The sequence below is a fragment of the Elephas maximus genome, chromosome 5, assembly GCF_024166365.1.
Source record: "Elephas maximus indicus isolate mEleMax1 chromosome 5, mEleMax1 primary haplotype, whole genome shotgun sequence".
NCBI lineage: Eukaryota > Metazoa > Chordata > Mammalia > Proboscidea > Elephantidae > Elephas > Elephas maximus.
In genome coordinates, this window is record NC_064823.1 from 77,503,655 (window position 1) to 77,508,688 (window position 5,034).

Here is a 5,034-nt window from a genome sequence, read left to right on the forward strand (position 1 = left end):
AAGCCCAGGTGGTTTACTGAGCCACCTCTTGGTGCTACAATGCCCAGTGACAACAGTAAATAGGTGACTGCAGCAACCATAGCCTAAAAAGGACAGCACAACAAAGAGCTCAGACCTCTGGGAATAAAGATTTTAGTTTATCCTACTAGTTAAGTAACTTTGGTCCACCGAGGTAATAATATCAACTACGGGTTCAGCATCAGAAGCAACGGTGGAGATATTATAACTTGGTTTGTTAACTCTCTTTTAATGTATTGAGGAGACAGCAAATGACTATCTTCTTGAAGGACTGGACTACACTTCAAGTCTTAGCAAAAAGAGGTTATCTTGATTCCAGACAAGCCCCAAATATCGTTAGAGGATGAACAGGTCTGAGTGGCTCAGGAAATAAATTGTACCAGATTCATTTCTCTGGCAGTCTTAGCAATAGCGCAAATTGTTCCCACAGTCTGCAGACCAGATTTCTCTTGTTTCAGACACAAGTATAGACCGAGGGCCTTGCCCTGGGTCTTGGTCCCTGTCCCTGTCCCTTAGTTAGTTCACAGATGCTCACTGAATGCACATTGTCTCTTACTCAGAAAACATCAACATGTATTTATGTATATGTATGTATGTGGTTCAATATATACATATATAGGGTCACTATGAGCTGGAATAGGCTCAAAGACAACAGGTTTGGTTTTTTTGGGTTTATGTTGGTCAATATAAATGTTTGCTTATTTGTTTTTACCCTGGGTTGTGGGTCACTAATGTTTGAAGGTGCTAATCTGTTGTAAACTGGCTCTCAGCCACAAAAGGAGTGTCAGAATCATGGGGTACATTTTCAAGCTGCACTCTCTTCTATGTACTTCCTTTCTCCTATTTCACTTTCCCATTAAAATTCCTGCTGTAGCATTTGATAATTGCAGATTGTGATAACTGTAGGCTAAAGTAGCACTTATTGAAAAATAGGAATAATAGGGTTGATTTTATTTTTTGTTCAGAAAGTTCTTTAAAGCATGGTTCATGTTGCTTTTATAATAGGCATAGTGAAAAAAAACGTAAGGAAGGATGATAAACAGTGCCAGAAGAGAAGATATAAAGTCAATATGGATTTACATGTTATAAGTTAGAAGCATGATTGCTTTACGAAATTAAATGTAATGAGGTCAAAATGAAAATTAACCCCATTACATTTGACCCCATAGCATAACATCAAATGGGGATAGACTCAGAGAGAAATGAAATGGAAACAGCCTTTCTGTCAACTCTGGCATGCCAAATTCCAGACTGGCATCTTCATTTCACCAGTGATAATAGTTCATCTAGCTCAGAGAGGCCAGAAAGGTGAGTAGGTAGTTGGAGTTTTCTGCTCAGCACCCAAAGTATGCACTACTTCTATGTTTGTAAGCTTGAGTAGTATTACAGTTCTGGCACAATGAGGTCATATGGCACAATGATGTCATATAGATCAAAAGGCAAATGTTTTCAAACTGTAAACTGGCATAGAAGTCCATTAAAGTATTGGCCTTAAACAAAAACTTTGTAGCCTAGAGAAAAGAAAATTGTACCAGAGATCATGATTATGTTTGACCCTGGGAAACCAATTTAATACTCTGGCTCTCCTTTCTAGCACTGCTAACTCCAGGGTTATAAAGAATATTAAAGTAAATTTTGAAGAGATTCTTAAAAAAAAATAATAGAAATGCAGTTTGTTATCACTATAATCCAGTTACCCTCCAGTTTAATCCGTCTCATGGAAACCCCTGTGTGTCACACTAGAACTGTGCTTCGTAGGGATTTTAATGGCTGAATTTTAGAAGCAGATCACCAGGACTTTCTCCCAAGGTGTCTCTGGGTGGACCACAACCTCCAATCTTTTGACTGCCATTTGCACTACCTAGAGGGTACGTTATCACTTTAGATCCACAATTTACACACATTCTACAATGAAGCAAGTCTTCATGTACTATCAGGTTCTGAGAGCTAGATCTGATTTCCTTACGTATACATTTCTCACTTTTATTTTTACTCCTCCCTCCCTCTCTTCCTTCTTTCCTCTCTTCCTTTCATCCCTACCAATTCTTCCCACTAAATCACAACAAAGAAATATATTTACCACCTATCTACTGATACATAATTTATTTCCAATAAGTTCTTTCTCCATTGGTAACATTTATTCATAAGTGAGTGGGTGAGGGTGGGAGCAGACAGAGCAAAACAATACAGTCGGCTTTCTGTGGGTTCCACATCGGCGGACTCAACCAACTATGGATGGAAAATATTCGGAAAAAAAAGTTTCCTGTCATTATTCACCAAACTATACAGCATAGCAACTATTTATGTAGCATTTACGTTGTATTAGGTATTGTAAGTAATCTAGAGAGGATTTAAAGTATGCTTTAGAGAATGTGCATAGATTATATGTAAATACTATGCTATTTTATATAAGGGACTTGGTATCCAAGGGAATCCTGGAACCAGTCCTTCTCGGATACTGAGGGACAACTGTATACAAAAGTAAGCAAACAAACAAAAACAGCCATCTTCCCTGAGGCCATCCTTTTGGGAATATTGGGGAGCAAGGACTTCTATTTCCTTTTCAAGGTCATTTCATGTTTGTTATCATTTGCTTGCCTTGCAGCATGATCGCCTCCTGCTCCCTGGTGCTTTCTTAAGTTTAAATTAGTTTCCAATAAAGATGCTTTTGTACCTTGCAGGAGGAAAGCATTGTTTTTTAATACACTTGTAACTAATGCTGCTGGTCCTTGGGGAGTTTTAAAGGACCTCAAAGGCGATAGTTCTCTACCCGGGAGCAAAGAAGCCATTATAGCTTGTACTGGAAGATTTAATAGGTGTCATAATTTATCATGTAAATCGAAAAGTGTTTCTTAATTAAGTGCGTACGTTAATGAATTTTTTAATTTGATCCCTGTAAGTACCTTGCTATACTAATTGCAATATTCTACACATTAGTCATCCGCTGTTGCCCTTGGCTATTTTCTACCCTGAGAGGAAGAGAAAGGGAGCTTTTCAGTTAAAGTTCATTTAACTCTTTCCACCCAACAAATTAGATTTAGTCTTACTCACATTAGAGTGACAGCTGCAGTTCAATTTCACTGAGCTTTTAGAATACTTGTCTATGGAAACCAGCTTACATTGCTCTTATTTTTCAAAGACTAGGAAACCTGGGGTAACTCATCAGTAATGAAGGCCCTGCCCTTTCCCAAGGGGGCTCTTTCTTTGGTTCTTCTGAGATTGGCGAGGTTTTTAAGGGCTGAGATGGACAGAGGACCACATTTCCAAGAGTCCTAAACAGTATGAGGAATGAGGTATGGAAATTTACACAGTACTTTCCAAACTCATATAACTAAGGCGGAAAAATAAAACTTAGGTCTATCTACTTGGTTAGATATTATATCAACAATAAGTAAAGCATCTGGATTAATAACAAAAGGGTTCTTTATAAAATATGAAGTCTAAAAGCATAAAATAGCCCTTCTCTGTCATGTGGGCAAGCTTGGCAATCCACAGCCAGCACTGGCTGTGTCATCCAGGCAAGGGCTTACAGAAGGTGCAGGTTTGGGCAGATCTGAAGACTGACATTTTGTGAACTCATAGAGCAGGAGCTGGAAATATAATGAACAAAACAGTTGGTTCCTGCTCTCACAGAGCTTGAAATTTAGTGAGGAAGAGAAAACCAAATAAGCAAGTAACGATTTTTCTGCTTCAGAAGACCTGTTTGAGATGTGGTGGTTGCAGCAACGCCTCAGTTTCCTCCCTTCAGCTCTTGTAATTTAGACAGCCTCTGCTTTCATCTTTCATACATGACTGCCGTAACTCCATCATGTTGACCCTGTTTTTGCCTTCTATCAGTGACAGCGGTAGCTCTGGAAAAATGCTTGTTTGGGGCAGTGTTAAACATCACTGCAGTTTTATGTGTTGCTACCATTCATGTTTGTTGTAAGCAAGTCCAAGCTGTGAACCCTGAAGACAGTCGTATCATGAGATTAAACAAAGCTGGCCTTGTAGTTGGATTACGGAGTTGCTTAGGACTTTCTATTGTGGCAAACTTCTAGAAAACAACCCTTTTTCTTGCACGTGTAAGTGGAGCTGTGCTCACCTTTGGTCCGGGCTCGTTACATATGTTTGTTCAGACTATCCTTTCCTACCAAATGCAGCCTACAATTCATGGCAAGCAAGTCTTCTGGATCAGACTACTGGTGGTTATCTGGTGTCCATTAAGGGCATTTAGCATGCTGACTTGTTCAACTCTTTTGTACAGTGGCAGTTTTGACACCGATATAGCACAGAAACTCCATTGGAACCCTGAGGAAGAAGGCTATGTGCTTCACATGATAACTACTGCTGTAGAATGGTCAATGTCATTGGCCTTCATTGGCTTTTTTCTGACTTATAGTTGTGATTTTCAGAAAATTTCTTGACAGGTGGAAGCCAGTTTACAAGGATTAACTCTCTATGACGTTGCTGTTTGCCCAGTTAACAATGAACCAACATGACTACTTTCCAGAGATTTAGAATGAAAGGATAAAATCTTTCTGTGACAATTATGATTCTCGGGAATTGGGGAAACATTTACAAATGCTACTTATTCTGCTCTGCAGTTTTCAATGAATCATTCAAGGCTGACAGTGACATTTACGAATACCGATAATCAAGAGACGTGAAGTAAGCCATTTGATAAGTTATTTTAAAGGATATCAAGAGGACCATTTAAAACATTTATACCTACGCTTTTCTATCCCAGAAAATAAAACCAAAGGACTACAAAGTAAATAAATAAATAGAATTATGCAAACAATATTAAAATTAGGAAAAGCAAAACAAAAAATTTTTCAGGGAAAAGTGTCTAGAAAATAATACTCTTAATTATAGTGATTGCCTTTTGATGATAGTTTTCCATAATTTTTTTTCCTTTATTTCTGTATTTTCCAAACATAATACTATCCTTGTGTATTCTCTACTAGGGAAAACTCTTTTATTTTCAAAGAAATGTCAGAATATTAGTGCATCAGAAGACTTTAGGCTTTAGAA

At 38.1% G+C, this 5,034-nt stretch overlaps 1 pseudogene; it reads left to right on the plus strand.

Moving 5' to 3' along the window:
* The first annotated feature begins 3,726 nt into the window (after positions 1–3,726).
* On the plus strand, positions 3,727–4,523 carry LOC126076713 (DNA damage-regulated autophagy modulator protein 2-like; annotated as a pseudogene).
* The last annotated feature ends 511 nt before the right edge of the window (positions 4,524–5,034 follow it).